This window comes from Hibiscus syriacus, unplaced genomic scaffold (assembly GCF_006381635.1).
Source record: "Hibiscus syriacus cultivar Baekdansim isolate YM2019G1 unplaced genomic scaffold, ASM638163v2 tig00110377_pilon, whole genome shotgun sequence".
Taxonomy (NCBI): Eukaryota; Viridiplantae; Streptophyta; class Magnoliopsida; order Malvales; family Malvaceae; genus Hibiscus; species Hibiscus syriacus.
In genome coordinates this window covers 2,114,280-2,137,340 of record NW_024062711.1, presented here as the reverse complement: position 1 = coordinate 2,137,340, position 23,061 = coordinate 2,114,280, and the positions used below count along the sequence as shown (strand labels likewise).

The following is a 23,061-nucleotide window of genomic DNA, read 5'->3' as shown; positions in this document are numbered from 1 at the left end:
ACTCTTGAGTGTATTTGACCTCTTGAAGTTATTGAAAAAACTTTGGGTATTGATATCAAGCCTTCGGTATGCATATCAGTTCATCCGGTATGGATACCAACTTATCTGGTATGGATATCAATCCTCTGGTATGAATAGTAGTTTATCCAATATGGATATCAGCGACATCAATACCGACCATTCAGTATCAATATCAAGCTTCTGGTATCGATATGATAACCCTAAGTATCACTACCAAGGGATCGATATTGATACCAATTCATCTTTTATCAATATTGAGACTTAGAAAACCCATTTTTCACCCAAAATATGAATAGTATCGTTACCAGTTCATCCAATATCAATATTGTTACCCAAAAACATATTATTTTGCTCAAAAAAAACACCCCTAAACTCACCCCAAACACTTATTTTAAGGTATAAGTTGATCATTAAAGCTTATGAAAGTCATTAGGGGTCATTATACATCTTTTTTACTCCAAATTAACACAAAAAAGTATATTTCAACAAATCAAGCTCCCAAGCCCCACAAGCTCTTCCACCCCAAATAAGCAAGAAAACTTATATAGATGACATAAAAGTAGTAAGGAAGAGTTATAGTGTGTTACCTCAATTATTAGCTACCCAAATACCTTTTTAGATCCTTCAAGAATTAACCTTTCGAAGTCTTTGCTCTTTGGGGGTCTCTTCAGACCATTTTTCAACACCCATAAGCCAACCAATGATTCCAACATGAAACACAAGGATGCTAGTTTCTAAACAACTAAACCACATGAAAAATAAATGGAACCAATGGATGAAGCCTTTAGAGCACAAACCCTTCCCAAAACTTCATAAAAACCCAAGGACATTATTTATGGAGATTGTGAGTTTTTCATGAAGCTCAAGGGCTATATATTATAAATCTTACCTCTAGATTTTGAATTAAAGAATAAGATGAAGAAATGTGCAAGCTTTTCTACTTCTCTAGCTTGAAAGAAGAAAAAAGAATGGAGAGAAGAGATGAAATTAAGAAGGAGAAGTTTTGGGGAAGAGAAAGAGAAAAGTGGTTTGCCCAACTACCCCAACCCCACGTGAATATCAAATAAAAATCTTCCCAAGTCAGCCATGTTTTTATTCAATGGTAAAATCGCACTCTAGGTCTTTATACATTCTTTATAAGATTAAAAATCCATTTTTTTTTTATCTTTTACAAGGCTAGTTTCTTACCTAGTTAAACTCAATTTCAATCTAATGAACCTTCACGCTATAATAAATCTATTAAATAAATTCTTGGGTGGACACATACTACTAGACTAGTATTCGGGGCTTTACACACTATATAATTCATGTCTCTAAATTACGCAAGTATGGTTTAGATCCTTCTCATACGTTACACACGTTCATGCTTTGTAAGAAATTTTCAGATTGTTTTTCTTTGGTTTAGCCTAAGTTTGATAAAAAAAAAACCTATTCAGATCTTAGCTTGATAATCATAGAACTTCGAAATAAGAATTTTCTTTGATTCATATGTGTGATATTTTTATTTAGCCCTATCCTAACATCTAGGAAATTTGAGGACGCATTTTCTTTAAGGGGAAGAGAATTATAACACCCTTAAAACCGGTCTAGTATTTTTTCCGACTTTCAATGATCAAATTTTTTCTCTCTTTCGATATTCAAATCTAGATTTTGAATAAATAATCTTAGGTTTAGAATAAATCCTATATTTATTAGGTTAATATCAAAATTCTATGGATAATGACCAAAATGAAAGAAATGTGAAATTATTAATTTTAAATGTAAGAAAAGTTTGAAAGCCCTTTTCATTTGGATGTTAAAGTTCAAGGACTAGGGTAATAGTTGTCCCAAAAGTTTTTAAGATATGACTTATCAAATAAGTATCTAAATTATGTAATTTTTGACATTTCTTTTAATTAAGAAAATGCCTATTTTGTAACAATTTTTATGGCTTTCACGTGAAAACCATTCAGAGGAGAGAGAGGAGTTTTCTTTGATCTTCAAAACTTTCCCCTTTCCACTATCAAAGACCATTATTCAAGCACTCATAAAATTCAAGTTAAATTCATCACAATCTAGCCACTAATTTTTAAATCCAAGTACATATTTGGAAAGTCCATGATCCTAGCTTTCTTTCGATGCTAATTTTATTAAGTTTTGAACACGTGTGTTCTTGGTCCATAAATCCTTACTTAAAGGGTTTATGAAATTAGAAATCCTAAGTTGTTATAAAATTGATTATAAGCTTCATGGTGATTTTCCATGATTTTTAGGGCTTTGAAACACAAAGCCTAATTCCTTAAAGATTAAGGTTTTCGTATTTATTTGTAAATTGATATATTGTGTTACCAATTTGTGATTGATAAATTGTATATTTGATTCTATGTTGGACATGTATTCGGTTATGGGAACTCCTAATAGGATAAGGGAATCAAACTTATAAGATTTGGTCGGTGATTCGAAGGTTTGGTGAATGTAGTTGCATGATTAATGTTGCAATGACATCTTGATATATTCCTATGATTACATAATGTGTATTAATGTTTTTTATTGAACTCAATTAGAACAAAGGAAGACAAAGTCCAATGTTAAGGTAAGTTCCTTTGAACAATGAACCATTTATGTTATGTGACAAGCTAAAGTCCAAATAATCATTTTTGTAAACTATGTTTCAATATGAAAGTATGTTATGACATGATAAGTAGTTGCTCAACTATGTTACTTGGTAAGCCAAGATAAGTTTCATATGTGACAAGTTAAAATGAATACACCCTTGGATGTTAAGTTAGTTTGGATACAACTAGTATGCCAAAGATTCTATTGAGCTCATTTTGGGGTTTAGATTACGATCCATGTATTAGAATCCTTATTTGACGACAATAAGAGGGATGTTGTTGTTGGTCATTGGAAATAATTTAGAGGGATAAATCATTCTATGTTAATTGGTGACAATTTGATTGGGGATTCGTGTATCCATATTTTCTTACTCCAATGGTCTAAAAAAGAAATAATTAAGATAAATGTAATGTGCAAAGCAAATGCATACATATTTTGATATGATTACTTGGTATATTTAGGTTTGTAAGTAAGGTATGTCGCAATATGCCTTTGTCCATTATAGTATCAAGCTCTTGCATATTTTCTCTTCATGACATATCATTCTTAACATGTATAATGTTTAACTACCTTACTAAGCTTTATGCTTACTTTGTGTATTAAATGACTCTACAGGTTTTGGTATTCATAGATCGAACGAGATTGTATTTAGGATGTTGCAAGTCACATCCAATGTAATTTAGTGTAATTTCATGTTTACCTAAACTACTACATGGTGGAATATGTCTTGTTGCGTAATTAATAATTAGATAAGCTTGTATGTTAATTAGTTTATTTTTTAAAGTTTTGTTTTGGTTGTATATGTTTGTATTAGTTATGATAGAGTCCTTCAATTGCTTGTTGTTAAAGGATAAGTTCGTTCAACACGCCATGAAGCCTTAAGGCATGTGTAATTGTTTCATATTGCATGGTTTATGCCTTTTTGATAAGTTAAGTTGCATGAAAGATTGATAACATGTGTATGTGTATGAATAAAATGATTGCAATGAATGTTTGTATTACAAGATTTAATAAGCTATATGTAAAATGTTTGAGTGTTGTTTGAGCGTTGAATATGATTAAATTCAAGTGAGGATTATAAATTTATCATGTAAAGTAGTTTCTTTGGTATGAAATCATGTTCTTGTTTATATGTTGGTGATCAAGTTGATATGAATATATAAAGGCATGTCCTTGTTTATAGGTTGGTTGATAAAAACATGTTAATTCAACTATTATGTAATTTGAATCGATAGGTAAGGTTTCTTATTGATTAAGTAGTTAAATGAGGTTGCATGTAAAAATATGAAATCTTGAGTATCTAGACCAGAAGTTTCGAAACTTGGAAAGTTTCCAAATTTTCCTTCCTGAAAATTTTGGAGTTTAGAAACTTTTATGAAAGTTCCAAAAATTTAGGGGGTGAGTTTTGCAACTTACACCCTAGTTTCGAATCTTCATGATTAAAAGTTTAAAAATTGATCTTTTATCCCCTCGATTGATGATACTTTGCTAATGGATCCCTATGTATGACTATTAAGCAATAAAAATGAACTTTAAGGTCTTATATGATAGAAATAACATGTTTAATGTATGAAATATCCATTTAGGTGATGTTTGTTTTTCTAAAAAAATGTCTTCAAAGCTCTTATGTCTGTTCCGCGCAGACATTGGGCTTCGTATATCATTTGTTTTTTAGAAGACAGTAGCTCTGAAAACGTCTGCGCGTCCTCTTCTTGGCGCAGACGTGGCCTTGTGTCTTCAAAACTCTTCCAACCTCTTCAAAGAACATTAAAAACAAAAACCCTCACCTAAAAACATGGTTCTGCAGTGGATCGAGAATATATGACTCAACTACGAGATGAATTTGCTGAGCAATTAATGCAAAATATGGATTGATTTATTTTAAAAAATTTATTATTATAGTTGTATTGATTATTTAAATTTCAATATTGTAAAACTAAAATTATTTAAATTTCATTATTGCAAAACTCTTTTAAGTTTAAAAAATCAGTTTATTTATATTTCAGTTTATTTTAGCAGTTTGCAGATGTTAAAAAACAAGCAGTCTTCTTCTTGCAGACTGCAGACTTTTGGTCCACCTCTTCTGCTGCAGATGCCAGCAAATGTGGTCCGCATACTACAAACCTTTTACCTCTGCAAAAACATACATCACCTTAGTGAATAGAATAACAAGTGCAAAGTGATTCGTAGGATAAATCCTTAATTTTTGAAGAATTACCAATTTAGTCCTTAACTTTTAAAATGTTACAAACTAGTTCCTAATCTTTTCTTAGGGCTATTGATGTATTGATAAGATCAATTACGTATAAGAATAACTTGATTATACATTTTCATAGTATGGTTTTGGTTATAAGTACTGATTTTAAGTTAATTTCTAAGGATGTCCCTAATGATTTAATATTGTATATCAAGTGCTATGAAAGTAGTAATTTGCATGTTTAAATTATTTTTATCTAAATATAATATTGAAATATGTTTTATGTGCTTAAAATAGTTTTTTTTAATTTATGATCACTTATACTTATATCCTTAAACTTTTGGAAAGTTTCAGTTCGGTCATTAAGTAGGATATTACTTTAATAAATGATTAACGTTTAAGGTATTCATTATATATATTATAAGTTCAAGGTTTTAAATGATATAATATAAAATTATTTATGAATAGGTTCTTTTCGAAAAGCTACAATACTGTTCCTAAGTAAGAAAATTAATTTGTGATTTGTCTGATAAATTAAAAAAAAAACTGATGATAAGATTTGAATTGTGATTCGTGATTTTGTTTAGATGATTGAAAATTTATATTATGTATGTTTTATGTTTATTTCAATTCGTTTTAATTTCTATTAACATCTTTTCATAACGTTTTTTTTAAATGAAAACTATTTTTTAAAGGAAAATTTTAAAATTTTCAAAATCGATTTGATTTGGATTTGACATCGACGTTTTGATTAGGTAATTCGAACATCTAAAAATATCTTTTAAAATAATTTTTAAGAAAAAATTATTTTTTAAAGGCAACCTGGTTTTGATTTTACCAAAGATCCACTTTAAAGGTTCGGTGTCTGTTGCGCATGGGGAAGGAGAAGCACCCCCACAACCCCAAGATTGATACCTAATCTCTTATATATTGTTGGGGTAAAGGAAATAAAATGCTTAAATAAAAAATTATCTTGCGACCTATTTTATTGCTCATTAATTAATTCATTTCAAACTATAAAAGAATATTTCCTATTTTGGAAAGATATCATGAGATTTGTACGTCCTTAAATGGGAATGTTATCCTATATATCTCTTCTCTATACAAGAATATTTCCTTATTATTTATTTAGAACATCGCATTAAACTTGAATCGTATATAAATTAAATTAAACAATATACTAAAAAAACTAGCACATTGTTATTATTGAAATAAAATAATGATTTCACTATTATTTCATTTTTATTAAAGAATATTCGATTATTTTTAAGTTTATTTTTTTATTTAAATGTCGTATTGAATCGTTCTACTTCCAATAGGTTGTAATTTTCACGTCTATTCTACAAAAGACGTTCTTGAAAATTGATATGAGTATATAAAAATTAGCAAAAATTATTAACAAATTTTAAGGACATTTTAAGAAACAATATGCATTATTATACTATACATATAATATTATAAAGGCTACAATAAAAAAAAGTAAGAAAATAAAGGCCAAATCTATAAAATTCAGAAAATCTAAATTAAGGGACAATAATGAGAAATTACAGTGGTTATCTTGCATTAAAGGCATTTTATTTCATGTGACATTCAAACCAAGACAGTGACTAAAAAGTAAACCTAACACATTATGGTGGCTTATGATAGGAATAAAGCTATTTCTAACACATTCTTACACAAAGTACTAAAATGAAAAATCTAAAATTGATAAAGCAAATCAAGCATTTAACTCAAACATATAAAAATATATATGGCGATTAAAATGTAAAAACAATGAAATCTAAACTCAATACATAAAACGAAAATCTTGTATTTAGGGACTAAATCAAAATATTACAAAACATTAGACCCTCCTTACATGATTAAACCAAACTCTAAACGCATGGTTTTTCCTCCCTTAAATGGTGTCGTATGGAGCATATATATATCCTTTACTTCATGGCCGAAAATGGTCATTCCCTTTTTTGTTTCTTCTTTCTCTTTTTTCCTTTTGAGAAAATAACCTCAGTGACCAAAAATACCTTATAATATATGATTTTAACCAACTTTTTTTGGATTTGCCAAAATGACCAACTAAATCGCAATGCGATCGATAATTCGCAACGCGATCTCCGGTATCGCAAATCAGTTTCCAGATTCGCAACGCGATTCTGACTATCGCATTGCGATTTTCCAAATTCACGTTGCGATTTTCCGAATTCGCAATGCGAATATGTAAATCGCAATGCGATTCTGACTATCGCAACGCGATTCTGACTGTCGCAACACTGAATTTCAAATTCGCAACAGGTTTTAGTTTTGCAACACAAATGTTTTGGGTATATAACTACGCAGCAGAAGCAACTCATAACCTAAATCCCTAAATCGCAACTCATTCCATCTCCATCAATCACACTCTCAGGCAACATCCGTTCCTATATCCAACGACATCCTTCCCCATCCGGCAACAGGTTTTAGTTTCGCAGCTCGTTTGTTTAGTAAATTAATTTACAATAATGAAATCATCTAATGTTTATCATGTTTGGATAGATTTGTGTTTTGGAGGGTCATGGGAGAATGTTCATGGTGTTTACAATATATGTCTTTACCCATTAATCTTCAACTAAAACTGTCATTAAAAAAGTAACTTATGAAACTACTGTATGTGTTGCAAATAAATTGAATTTAGAGCCCTAAGTGGATTAGGCTATCTTATCAGAGAAAAAGTAAAGTTTATTTGTTAACCGACAATGAAGATGTTGAACGATTCATTACTTACATTAGTGTTTCGCAAGATGATGTTACATTGTATGTTGTTGAACCTAGAAGTAGTAAAGTTGGGTCAGTAGCGGGTAGTAATCAACTAAGTTTTTCAACCCCAGTTTATGGTGCACCAAATTTAATGGTTCCACCACAATTTCATCACCAAGCAAATTTTTTTCACCATATTTCCAATACCAAACACAATCTCAAAACCCACAACCTTTCCCTAATCCAAATCCCAATTAACTTTCAGCACCAAATTCCAGTTTTCGTATTAACCAGTTAGACGATGATGAGCCAACAGAAAAAATTGTGAGTATTAGTCGGTATTCGAAATTTGATCTTGGTCAATACCCGGACTTTGATCTTGGTCAATACTCGGATTTTGATGATGTTTCAGAAGAAACAGACCCTGCATGTAATGATTTTGATATAGGTCAATACCCGAATTTTGATGATGAAACAACCGCTACCGAGGAAGATGTTGTTGATGATAATGAGGTGGAAGTTACGACTGTGAATGAACATGTTGAACATCCATTATGTAATTCATATAACCCTGAAGAAGAAAAAGAAGAAGAAGAAATCACCGAAGAAAAGTCCTCGAAGAAATGCCACGGGAGTATAATGGAATATGTCAGAATTACTCAGATACTGGAAGAAGAGTTGGTAAAAATAGCAGTTGATTGTTACACAAAAATTATTCATATCAAGAAAGATGATTGTTTTGATACAAAGGAAGACTTGAAGATAGCTTTGTATACGAAATGTGTGGAAGATGGCTATCAACTAAAAGTTAACAAATCAAGCAAAGATCGTTTCGAAACAAGGTGTATGATTGACAAAAATTGTACGTGGCGTATGATTGCAAAGAGGATAAAAGATGTGAAATGTTTCAAGTTAGGACTTTATTGATAAACATACATGTTCAGAACCCAAGTTTTTCCTCACCATAGACAGGCAAACAAAAGGTGTTGGGTGGTTTTCTGGCTGAGTTAATGTTTTGCCCAACTGCCGGCTTATTGTCACAATTTAAAGCTGAAAAATCCTGGGTCGGTAACTCATATCAAAACAGATAGAGATGGACGCTTTGAGTTGATGTTTCGCCATTGGTGCTGCGGTTAGTAAATCAATATAATTTTGTTGACTCATTTTGTTAGTTACATGCATTTCACATTTAAATGATTATATTTCTTGTGTATATGATTTTTTAGATTCGTTCGTTTATTACTTGCATGCGCCCAGTTATTATAGTTGACGGAGCACATTTAAAAGGTCGATACCTTGGAGTAAACTTATTAGCAGTAGCCATGGATGCTAACAATGGGATACTGCCAATAGCTTACGTGGTTGGCAAATCTGAAACCTCTGATTCATGGACATGGTTTATGGGGCATCTTAGGGATTGCATAGGTCCTATTAGCAATCTGACAATCATATACGATAGGGCAAACTCAATTGACAACGCTGTTAGAAGGTGTTTCCCAAATGCTTTTCATGGACTTTGTGGTGTTCATTTATATAGAAATCTAAAATCAAGGTCTGCTGGTATAAAAAATCACAAATGGACATACTGGAAGGCTGTAAAAGCTTATCGGGAAGTGGATTTTAATAAGCATATAAATTGTTTAAGACGTGTTTTGCCTCAGTGTGCTCAAACACTAGAAGATGTCGGGTTTGAAAGATGGTCAAGAGTACATCAACTTGGAGCAAGATATGGTTTCATGATGTCTAATAGTGCAGAATCAATCAACGCTCTAAGTCGACATTCCCGAAAATTACCCATTACTATGTAAATGGAGTTTTTTCGAGCCTCTATTCAACAGTGGTACTACAAGAAAAGAAACCATGCATGTATTATTTCTTTAAATTCGTAACTTATCATATATTTTACTAAGTATTATTTATTTAAATTTACAGGAACATTGGAACATCGTGTTACACCATGGACTGAAAAAAAGATAACGAAACGTGTTGTGAAGTCAATGTCATGGAGAGTTGAACCATGTTCAAACACTTTGTTTGAAGTACTGAATAATAACTTAAATGGGCTTGTCTATCTAAATGCAAAGACGTGTAGTTGTATGAAATAGAAAACATATGGTTATCCGTGTGGGCATGTTATAAAAGTTGCTCTTCATCTAAACCAAGATGATTCAAGCGCATACGCTATGGATTGCTACACTACAGAAGTATATCGACAGACTTATGCCGAGATTATCTATCCTATTCCACATCCTTCTGAGTGGGACATACCAGATGACTTACAAACAGTTTTGCCACCAGCCATGGATAGAAGGCTACCTGGCCGACCAAAAAGTCACGATCGTATACCGTCTAAGGGTGAAGAGAAGAAGAGATCGACATGTAGTTGGTGCAAGGAAAGTGGTCATACAAGGTTGACATGTGGATCACCAGTTCCATCACAATCATCTTTTCCTTTACAAAAATATGGATCCTCATCAAAATCCAAAGCTCATATGGTGTCAAGAAAAAGGCAATCAAAATTGCAATCAAAATCAAAATCTCAATCACAACCGGCTTTACCTTTTGGGACTATTAACTTAGGTGATTTTTAAATGCAAACGTTGTATTATGTGTAAACTTTTAACATTTTCAGTTAGGCATGTATTAGTAACTTGAGTTTGAACATTGCTATGATCTATTCAGTTGTTATCACTTATTACACATTCATTTGAATATCGCAACATGAATTTGACTATTATGTGTATTTTATGTATAAACTTTTAACATTTTCAGTTAGGCATGTATTAGTAACTTGAGTTTGAACATTGCTATGATATGTTCAGTTGTTATCACTTATTACACATTCATTTGAATATCGTAACGCGAATTTGACTATCGCAACGCGAATTTGATTATCGCAACTCAAAAACCGCAACGCGAATTTGACTATTGCAACACGAATATGACTATCGCAACGCAAAAATCGCAACGCGAATTTGTCTATCGCAACGCGAATTTGATTATCGCAACGGGTATTTGACTATCGCAACGCGAATTTGACTATCGCAACGTGAATTTGATTATCGTAACGGGTATTTGACTATCGCAATGAGAAAATTGCAAAGCGTATTAGACTATCGCAACGCGAATTGACTTTCGCGTTGCGATTTTGGCTTTCGCATTGCGATTTTGAGTTTAGCGTTGCGAAAGTGTACCTTCAACAGGTCTTTTGCCTTCAATATGATGCAAATTGAAATCAACAAATTAACTTTTTACATTTCAATCAATTAAACAAGCAAAAATAAGAATTATTTACACATCAATATTAAACAAACCAACTTTTACAAATCAATTTTTATAAATCAATTAAACAAGCAAAAAATGATAATAATTCTTATTTTCCTCATCAATTAAACAAATCAGACTTTTAAGAATCAATTAAACAATCAAAAAAAGTGTACCCCAGACAGTTGTTTATGCACCCATACATCAATTTCACGCAGCTCACTTCAGGATTAACCTGCAGAAACCAAACATTTGCTCAAATAACACTTTCTACACATCTAAAACCAACAAAAAACAAATTATTATTGAATTATAGGTACTTAACAACACTTGTATTTGACTTACAAATTGTTTATGGACACTTTCATAACGCGGATGCAGGTAGGCAGCGTCTCGCATATATCGCTCTAGCCATAAAATGCCGAAACCACAAGCCTACTGCACCTCTATCTCTATCGGTGGGAGGTAGAAACTGTGTACTTCCTGTTGTCAAACGCTCCAAGCACATGTATACGAGAGGACCACAATCCCCTCTGGCTTCCGACGTTTGTTGTGGTGCGGTCTCGTCTCTGATAACTGTAACATTGAACTTCTTTGGCTTCTTGTTTCCAGAATAAGTCCAATAATTAATCGCATCCAAGAATTTAGCCAAATGAGAGCTTCATCCCTTAATAATATCTCTCAAATCAGACAATTATATGTAATTTATCATGCTGTCATATATTATTGTCTTTAGGGATGGGAGATGAAGCTCAATGAGAAGCCAATGAGTACGTTCCAAAACAGGGATAAACATCTGCATCGAAATGTAATAATTCAAATTGCGCACTTATTTATAAACACCTTTAAAATATTTAAACAAATAAATACTAACCTTATCGACCTCCCACCATGCAGGATAAAGTTTAGCTTGTCCATTAGCCAACACATATGATTCCTGTCGTTGATTCTTCAAGTGAACTACGTGAAAAGACGTCGGCATAATTGTATATCGCGTATTTTTTTTATTTTTCTTCAATTTCCTTACTATTAGAAGATGTGACACCCATGCATCAATATGTTGTTTTACAAAAAAAGACATATATTAGTGAATTACATAAAGTATTTTTTTATTTTTCTTTTGGTTGAAGTAATGCAATTCATTCAAGTTTCAATTTGCAGAAGAAGAATAGAATCTGAAACTTAAAATCGCAACACGAATGACTATCGCAACGCAAAAAAGACTATCGCAACGAAAGAAACGCAATGCGATTTTCATTTCGCATTGCGATTCTTTCATTGCGATAGTCAAATTCGCGTTGCGATAGTCATTTTCGCGTTACGATAGTCATTTTCGCGTTGCGAAAGTAAACTATTCTTCTTCTGCAAATTGAAACTTGAATGGATTGCATTACTTCAACCAAAAGACAACCAAAAACAAATACTAACTTCACAGGGTTAAAGAATAAACAGTTTAGCAGTATTGGCAGCAACCGAATGAATTTACTAAGCAATCAAAGTGAAATGGTTAATCTAAGTGACATTACGAGTAAATTTATCATCAAGTTAAATATGAAAAATATTAAACTTACCTCTTTGCGTAGAGTATGAACCTCATTCTACAACGATGCTACCATCTCACGTAGAGCGGCTACCTCACCACGTAAAGTAGACACCTCAACACGCCATGCACCATTGTCATCGCGTAAAGTACCGACCTCCTCACGCAAGGCATTGACATCATCACGTAACTCCCCTAACTCATCCCGTGGAGGTGGAGGTGGAGAACAGGGAGATAAACGTCGTGGCATCTTTGTCGGTCGCCTATCATGAGGTGATGGTGGAGAAGAGGCTCGATGATGTGACAGAATAGGTGATGGCTCTCGTTGTGGAGGTGTATAGTCGGGTCGATCAGGTGATGGCTCTGGGTGAGGTGATGGCTCTCGAAGTGGAGGCTGCTCATCATCCGTGCCATCAAAAAAACGCTTACTAGCTTGCCACCAATCAGTGGCAAGCTTAGCTTCCGTGGGTGTCAGCCTCTGTAATGGAGTGTTGGCCTCCTAACAATATAAAAGCTCAAACAAAGTTAAACGTGTACTAGTAATAACTTGTTTATAAACATATGGTAGTATTTGTGTTAACTTACATTATTTATTGTCGTATACGGTAGTAAATCTTCCCATTGCTGCAAGGTCTGTTTCCTCTTCCAGGAAATAGCCCTAGGAATATCATTAGAAGTTTTTAATGCATATGTCTGCATGGCGGGAAAGGCCTCAAATATCCAAATCTACAAACAATATAATAACAAACATTAGTAATTGTTAAATAATTAATTATAATTTTGGAAACATTATATAAAAATTCTTACCTTAAAGGCCCAAATAAAGCCTGACAAAGTGTATTTGGAATCATCGCCACGCAAACTTTTTCGATCATCAAAGGCAGACGACAACTTATTCCATGTAGCTTTCCATAGATACGAACCCCACAGAAACAGGTTCCATGCATTTAGGTCCTCTACCAATTTAATTAGATCATTAGGAATAGGTTGTCTGGCCTCTCTGCCTAAAAAGTCGGCATGCAAAAGTATTAAAAGGCATACTCAGACAACATCGACGTCATCCATCTGAGTAAAACCATCTTTCTTATTCAATAATCTCGTCAGGTCTTCCACGTGTAAATTCGGCTTCTCCATTGACAGCTCAGGAAAAACCCGGGATAACCATGATAGGTGGGTAATATGTCTAGTGTACCGACCTACATCATCGTGTCCGAAGCGTAGACCGGTGATAAAGAAAAACTCCTCCCGCCCAAAACATGTATACGCCGGTGGAAAATCAAACCATACCTCTTCATCACGACGTTGTATAGTCTCTGGTAGATCGCTAGTCATGGTTTGAAGAAACAGAAGGGTCAACATAGCATCTCCACCCGGATTGTGTACTTTCAGCCATGGCCCGAAGCAAGTATCCTCAATTATTTTTCTTTGTGCAGGTGAAAGCTTCGACGCAATTGTTTTGGCCTGGCTTACTTTATTTCTTAAATCGCTAGTCATGGTTTGAAGAAACAGAAGGGTCAACATAGCATCTCCACCCGGATTGTGTACTTTCAGCCATGGCCCGAAGCAGTATCCTCAATTATTTTTCTTTGTGCAGGTGAAAGCTTCGACGCAATTGTTTTGGCCTGGCTTACTTTATTTCTTAAGGTCAATTGAGCCGAATAAAAGTTCTACAAAAACAATAAAGATACCAAGTTAGATATACCAAAAACTACACTGTGAAGATATACCAAGAACAATAAACATAAAGAGTAGTAGTTTATTCTTCAAACTTAAATTTGCAACACTGTGAATTTAGTATTTGTCTTTTTTATTGTTGAAGTAATGCAATTCATTCAAGTTTCAATTTGCAGAAGAAGAATAGTTTCTGAAACTTAAAATCGTAACACGAAAATGAAAATCGCAACACGAAAATGACTATCGCAACGCGAAACTAAAATCGCATTACGATTATGTCGTTGCGATTTTCATTTCGCGTTGCGATTCTCGGTTTCAAATACTAAAATTGAAACTTGAATGGATTGCATTACTTCAACCAAAAGACAAAACAAAGACAAATACTAAATTCACAGGGTTAAAGACTAAACAGTTTAGCAGTATTGGCAGCAATCGAATGAATTTAATAAGCAATCTAAATGAAATGGTTAATCTATTATTGAAATTACCAGTAAACTTATCATCAATTTCAATATGAAAAACCTAATAATAATGCAAAATTTCAAAATAAAAATAATTAAAAAAACTAACCCTCGGTAGTTGATTTGGTTGATTTTCCATTTCTGACCGTGAATGATTGTGAGGGTGGCTCTGAGAGATGGAGATAGACGGATTTCGCCGGAGATGGGGACGGATGTCGCCTTAGAGAGTGAGAGATGGAGATGGGACTGAGTTGTGATTTAGGGTTTTAGGTTATAAGTTGCGATTACGGGATATACTGTGGACGGTTCAGTGTTTCGATATATTAATATTCGTGTTTGGAATTTGAAAAAAAATACGCGTTACGATAATAATGGCGCTTTGAAAATCGCATTGCGATAGTCAGCATCGCGTTGCGATAGTTAGAATCTCGTTGCGATAGTCAGAATCGCGTTGTGATAGTCATAATCGCATTACGATTTACATATTCGCATTGCGATAGTTTTTAGGTTATAAGTTGCGATTACGGATACTGTGGACGGTTCAGTGTTTCGATATTAATATTCGTGTTGGAATTTGAAAAAAAAATACGCGTTACGATAATAATGGCGCTTTGAAAATCGCATTGCGATAGTCAGCATCGCGTTGCGATAGTTAGAATCTCGTTGCGATAGTCAGAATCGCGTTGTGATAGTCATAATCGCATTACGATTTACATATTCGCATTGCGATAGTCGGAAAATCGCAACGCGAATTTGGAAAATCGCAATGCGATAGTCAGAATCGCGTTGTCAATCTGGAAACTTATTTGCGATACCGGAGATCGCGTTGCGAATTATCGATCGCATTGCGATTTAGTTGGTCATTTTGGCAAATCCAAAAAAAGTTGGTTAAAATCGTATATTATAAGGCATTTTTTGTCACTGAGGTTATTTTCGCTTTTCTTTTTTGCCAAAAGATGCAAACTCTTTCTCTCAAAATCCTCTCCTTCATCCACCGTGGAGATGACCCTACTCTTCCGTCGACCACTGAAGATCTATGGCCATTTTGAGGTTACTAAACCTTAAATCCCCTTTTTTTAAAAACCCTAAAAGCCTCTTATTTCTCTTTTTTTTTATTTCTTCTCATTTTGTCTCTTTTATGTGTGTGAAAGGAAAAGAATAAGTCTTTCTCATTTGATCCATCTCCATTACGTCATCCAAGGGCTCAAATCCCTCAATAACTGCCTCTGACATTCGTACCACAAAAGAGGCATCTCTCCCTGTTGTGACAATGGCATGGGGATCTAGAAGAAGTCACACGAGCGAGGAGAATCATGTTGGTACCAGATTTAGGTGTATCTTTGCTAGAGATGATACAGTTAGTGCATTAGGGATTTAAGGGATCGAACATGTGCTACACACATCGCCAGATCGACGACTGGTATTCTCGGGTGTATACAGACCATCGGATGATGTCTTGATCCTATGGTTGATTGTATTGGCGGTGGTAGATTAGGGTGAAACCCTAATTAATGTTTCATCTAGGCCATTGGATCCCGCATAGATCCAACGGTGAGGAGGCGACTGTGCATGATGCCTAACTAGGGTTATGGGAAAACCTAAATTTGCTTTGATTTGGACCATTGAATGAGGTCCAGATTGTGTGGAATTGATGAGACGGCACCGGGTGCTTGGTTGGAAATCCTAGTTAACCTTGGACTGGCACGTGGGTTTGCTGGATTCTTTTGGGCTTATGGTTTAGTCTATACATTTCAGGATTGTACAATTTAGCCGATTGTGTTTGCAAAAATAAAATACAATAGATGTATGTTAGGGCACATTTCTAACGTTAATTTAGTAATATCTACACTTATGTTTTACAACTATATATATTATAAACTTGTACCTACCCGAACTTAATCAAACAATAATAAATACGAAACTTAATCAAAATTTAATCACGTCAAGTCAACAAGAATAAAAAATACTAGATGCAAAAGAGTACCTTAATTAATTGATATATTAAAATTCTTAAATATTTATTTGGTTGTTATATTCTAAGAAGATAAAGTTCTCTTAAATATAAACTCTCTAACGTGATAAGAGAAAATACGATATATTTATTTCTTGACTAATTTAAGAATCAATTATTGTCTATACTTATAACTTTGCCCATCATCAAATTATAAATACAATTTTAATAATATTTATATTTTTATTTTTATGATACTTCTAACACTTTATGATTTTATAACATAATTGATCACTTAATTTATTTTATATTTTATGATAACAATATATATTAAAAATATGTTTCCATAATTATTGATATTAATCCAATAGAAAAAGTCCTAACCTTTCGCTGAGTATCGCAAGTTAGAACACCGATCTCGAAGAAATCAAGAGCTTCAGATGAGAGTTTCTGGATCAGAGATCTTGCATCACCTTCCAACACCACTTGTGTGAAACCCAAATTGGATTCTAGCTGAATTGAATGAATCACCATCATCGCCTCCGTTGCAAAAACCGAGGTAAAACTTATCGCCTTTCTTCTACATGCGCCTATTATGAAATCATATTCATTTTGAATGAGTATACCTGACCAAGAAACTTGATCTGCATCTACAAAATGAGCATCAAAGTTCACCTTCACATGGAGTTGAGGAGGGGGGAACCATCTTATACGAGAGGACGGAAACGGGCCTTGAAAACGAACTGTGGCAGATAAGAAATCTGAAAATTGAGACTTAACAAAGGCACTGTTGTATACTTTCCTTCATGTAATAATTTGTTCCTATAAAACCCTAATGCCCAAAAAGAACAACAATAATCTCTGCATGTCTACTAGTCGAATAGTTAGAAAATAACCAACCCATCCATGAATTGAAATCCCACTGAAAACCCTCGAGAGGCCACTAAAAAAACAACATCGCCCAAAGAGCTTGATCCAGACGACAATCTCACACAACATGAACAATTGACTCAATCGCTCCCGTGCAAAAAGGACATGGATCATTGAGCAAACGACATGCATAAAAGGTTAGTTTCGTTGGCACAAAATTATGCGTTTAAAATATATTATGAAATTTAAAATGTCAGTTTTAAACATAGAAAGTAAAGAAAAATTAATTTAAATGATGAGTTTTTATTTATTTATTACAATGGGTTATTATTTAAGGTTACATTTGAGAATTAATATCAACCAGGATCAAAATATAATGGTTGAAAAATTAGTGTTAAAACTGAGTTAAGACATTGCTTAAGTCTGTTGGTACTGAACGAACTACTAGAAAAATAAAATTTTTACTACTATACATGATTGAATTGTCCTATTTAGGCTTTATCACAAATCTTTTTGAACCAAAACAAGGTTTTTTTGTTGTTGTTGTTTTTAGTGTTGTGCAAAATAAATTGTATGCTGGTTAAATTAAAATCTGATTACTTACTCTATTTATAGAATTCTTATCAATATAATTGAACAACTTTTTATTTTTATAGAGTAATACATTTTTAACTAAACTAAAATTAGAATTTATCAATGAGACGGAATATTCATTGTTGAATTGACAACCAAATTGATTGATTAAGATAAATAAATGGTTTGAGTTTCACGTATTCCAACAACTTTTTCTTGAAAGAAAAAACAAGGTAAAAGTTGTTAACTTCCTCACTAAATATATGGGCAGCGACAATGCATGTGACTATTAATTTAATCTTTTGGTTGCACATTGTTGGTCCAGGGAAGAAGCAAAATGAGTCATAGCCGAAAATTCTATACCAAAGGAAAGTACAACATAAGCTTTGGCATGAGCAATGAATTCACCATATGTTATAACGCAAACAAACCTATATCCAACAGTTACTGGCAATCCGTAGACCCCGTGATGACAAGGCTTCCTATCTTTTTGTTGCAATTAAGTGTCCTCATAGCGACCTCTCGTGTTTTTATGATTTTTCTCAGGCCTCTTCGTCAACCTCGTCTTCTTTCTGAACTTCTTGTATGTTTATGTTATTACAAGATATTTATTTATTGTTTAAATTAAAGAGAACTTAATTTGGTTCATTATGTAGGCCGCCGTTTTGCTGGGCCCAGGTGCACTGGGAATAACGGGCTGGGTAGCAGAGAAAATCACTCCTTTTGAAGGGAGTTTGTTTCTGGAGACAATGGCCAACCTTGGAGTAACTTTCTATATGTTCCTGGTGGGTCTGGAGATGGACTTAACTCCAGTTCGAAAAATGGGAAGAACGGCCTTGAGCGTTGCCATTGCTGGTATTATTTTTCCCCTCGCAGTAGGAGTCGGATTACATTCTATAGTGCTGCAACAAAAGTCAACTGATCGCGCACCTGAGATGGGTGCTTACTTCTGGTCCATTGCCCTTAGCCTTACGAGCTTTCCCGACCTAGCTCGAATCCTTTCAGACCTGAAGCTTATGTATACGGATCTTGGTAAAATGGCCTTGACTGCAGCCGTTGTCAATGATCTATCATGTTCGTGTCTGCTGGTTGTAGCTCTATGTTTAATCAATGGGGAAAAAGAATTGTACGTTGCAATCCCAGTGCTGCTGTGCATGACAATCTTTTGGTTTTCATTGCGTCCCTTCATTCGTAAGATAATTAGACACATCTGTGTTGCCGGCAAAGAGACATCAGCATCAGAAAAACACATGCATTTCATTCTATCCCTGGTGTTCCTTTCAGGATTTATCACAGAATTATGTGGCGTACATTCCTTTTTTGGAGCTTTTATGTTTGGACTGATGATATCTGGAGGAGAGCTTGGGAGCAATATCAAGGAAAAAGTTGAAGAGTTCGTTGTGGGAATTTTGTTGCCCCCTATATTCTTGCTTACCGGCACCAGAACCAATATCGAGTTTATTTTTGCTGACTATTCTGTTGGACTAGTGATCCTAGTTATACTCATGGCTATCTCTGCCAAGATTGTAGCTACTCTTCTTGTCTGCCTCTACTTTAAGTGCCCAATGCGGGATGGTTTGGCCCTTGGAGTCCTCATGAACACTAAAGGAGTTCTTGCCATCATTATTCTTAATGAAGGGCGAAACATGAAGGTATATACAGTTGCTTTTCATCAATGGCTATTTATCTTTTATATATTCTAATCTTATTTAAGAAAAATACACATATTCAGGGTTTTGACCAACAAACATTTACTTGGATTGTGGTTGCCATAATGCTTATGACCGTCATTATTGGCCCAGTTGTGAGTTACACTCACATGTCCGCGAGGCATTTGAAGTCTTACAATGATAGGCACTTAGTGAAAAGTAAACCAGATACACCACTTCGTGTCCTTGCATGCGTTCACTCCACCAGAAATTTGTCCGGCTTGATTAGTCTCTTGCAAATTTCAAATGCCACAAGAAAATCCCCGATTACAGTCTTTGCTGTTCATTTAGTTGAGTTGGCAGGACGCACTTCTGCGATGCTGATTTTCCATGATAAGAATAAGACCATTGATACTGGGAACAATTACAGCAAAGAAAAAGCTGAGGCGGAGCAAATAGTGAGTACCTTTGAATCCTTTGAGGACGACAACCATGGGGCCACTGTTAAGCCACTAACAGTTGTGTCTCCTTATGTCTCCATGCACAAGGATGTTAACAATTTTGCCCTAGACAAGTTCGCCAATATCATTTTGATCCCGTTTCACAAGCGAATACCATGGCGGATGGACAGATGAAAACCTTCAGCATGAGATTGTGAACCAAAACTTGCTGGAAACTTCAACCTGTTCCATTGGTTTACTTGTGGATCGTGGCCTAACTTGTTTCTCAGAATCACAAAAAAGCATGCGGGAGTGTCGGGTTGCCATGTTGTTCGTGGACCGCGAGGCATTAGCTTGCTTGGAGAATGGCAGGCAATCCAAGACTAATGTTTACCTTAGTCCGATTCGTTCCAGGAAAACAAGTTTCTGAGTTGGTTGAGAACGACAATGAGCCAGAGATTTTCACAGATAGGTTTGAGAGAGAGAGGCAGAAGCAGCTTGATGATGATTATATAAACGAGTTTAGGTTCAGAACAATGCATGATCAATCTATAACCTATATTGAGAAACAAGTTAACAGTGGAGACCAGATTGTGTCGGCCATAAGTGATGCTTACAATGATTTCGATTTATATGTAGTGGGAAGAGGACATGGTAGAACATCCCCATTGACAGAAGGGCTAGCAAACTGGAGTGAAATTCCCAGAATTGGGACCGCTCGGGGAGACATTAGTTTCAATGTATTTGGAATCCCCAGCTTCGGTTTTGATTGTCCAACAATCTTGTCCTACCTCATCTGGATCCAAGAAGAACAAAACCTCTAATCCTAGTAAGGAGATATTCGGAGTAGAAACCTTTTGTGAATGAAGTGGGATTGATATTTACAGCTCTATCTGAATTAATGGTATTTAGCCGCTCACTAGCCATTATTTTCTTATCGCTGCCGATTGTATGAAGATGAAATCTCCGAGACAAGCACAATAGCAGGAAGATGGTTCATACTTTTTTTATTGGTTTTATACATCTATTTCAGTAGGTCTTTCTATAATTTATGATGCATTATTCCAAGAAAATTTAATTACAAATTCTATAACTCAATTATAAATAAACTAGCATTTTAATTACTTAATTTTTATATGTGTGAGCTTTTTTGGGTTATCTTTTTTTATTTTTATTTTTTTACAAATTAGTATAAAATCAAATCCTCAAACAAAAATTCTTCAATGTTTTTATAATTCATGAATCTAAGAGAACATTTTCTTCTTCAATATATAAAAATATCCTTCATTTTCTGCTTTATTTGTCATAGATGAATAATGGTGTAGATTCCTGGTATTCCATCCCAATACAATATCAATCTTGAATTTTGATGGATGCCTCTACTCAATAGTATGGAGTTTTAGTTTGAACAAATCCCATTATTTCTAAATTAGTTCACCTCCTTCTGTTTTTCAAGACATCGGATGAAAAAGATGTCCACAACATGGGGCAAATAGTCGGGGGAGTGAGAACTACAAAACTTACGGACCCATATTATATAGCAGGCTCTCCTCCTCTAGTGAGTCTCAGATAAGTCCAAGTTAAATGCAACCTTTCACTCAGAAAATCTCTAAACAAACATCCATTTTCCCCCTAAGAAAGCATACATTTGGATGGTTTGACTCATAGAGAGAAACCTGAAATAAAAAATATCCATGGAGCCAAATTTTCTGCAAGTGTTGAGAGGACATGACAGAATAAAAGAAAAAGAAAAAGAAAACATCATTGCTACTTAGCCATAGCGTAGAGTCTAATCAAATAGAATGCTATGAACAAAAACGAACTCATTAAAGTATACCCCGGGAAACATGAGGAAAAAGAACAGTATTTGGAACAAAAGAAATTGGCAGGAAGCTGATACGAGGCAGGAGGTGCATATCCTCCCAATGATGGAAAATGACGTTGATACATTTCATCATAAGAAGTGGGAACAATTGGCTGGTGGTGCAGCTGACTCCTAAGCAATAAGGGAAAGTAATCAAAAACGGGAAAAATAATTCACATAACCAAAACAAATTATCATGGAGCATTCAATCAAAGGCACATCATACGAAACGAAAAGGCCGAGAAAAAACACCTAATATAAATATCGTGATGGGTCAAAAACCGATACACTTGTTGGAAGAGAGTTACCAAAAAGCAACATGTAGACAACAATTTTTGTCCGGTCGAGAATTATAGTTTGGCATTGAGGTAATGTCAGGATCCGCTCCGGTGTCCATTGCTCCCTATCGTATGGCACCAACGGAACTAATAGAGCTAAATGGTCAAATCTAGGAGTTGCTGGAGAAAGGTTTCATCTGGCCAAGTCTCTCACCATGGGGAGCACTGGTTCTTTTCATTAAGAATAAGGACGGGTCGATACGATTTTGCATCGATTACCGACAGTTGAATAAGTTGACCATCAAGAACCGTTATCTCTTACCCATGATCGGTGACCTCTTTGACCAGCTCAAGGGCACGTGTGTTTTCTCCAAGATCGACTTGAGATATGGATATTATCAGTTAAAGCTCAAGGAAGTGGATATAGCAAAGATGAATTTTAGAACAAGATACGGTCACTGTGAGTTCCTAATAATGCCGTTTGGACTCACCAACGCCCCGATGATATTCATGGATCTCATGAATCGAGTTTCCACCCGTATTTGGATCAGTTTGTGGTGGGTTTTCATAGACGATATTCTGGTGTATTTACTATCAGAGGATGAGCACGACCAACACCTCCACATAGTTCTTTAGACCCTTCGACACCGTCAACTATTCGCTAAGTTTGGAATGTGCAAGTTTTGGTTGTCTGAGGTTTTGTTTTTGGGGCATGTAGTAACAGCAAATGGTATCCATATTGACCCTCAGAAAGTTCAAGCAGTCCTTGAGTGGGAGCCACCCAAGAATGTAACTGAAGTACGCAGTTTCTTAGGTCTCACGAGCTATTATCGTCACTTTATAAAGGGTTTTTTATGATAGTCGACCCGATAAAAAAGTTACTCCAAAAAGGTGTATCATTTGTGTGGGGTAAAAAGCAGCATTATAGTTTCGAGAAATTGAAGACCCTGTTGA

The 23,061-nt window shown here is 34.6% G+C and overlaps 1 pseudogene; it reads left to right on the top strand.

The window, feature by feature from the left end:
• The first annotated feature begins 18,213 nt into the window (after nucleotides 1-18,213).
• On the top strand, nucleotides 18,214-20,878 carry LOC120121648 (annotated as a pseudogene).
• The last annotated feature ends 2,183 nt before the right edge of the window (nucleotides 20,879-23,061 follow it).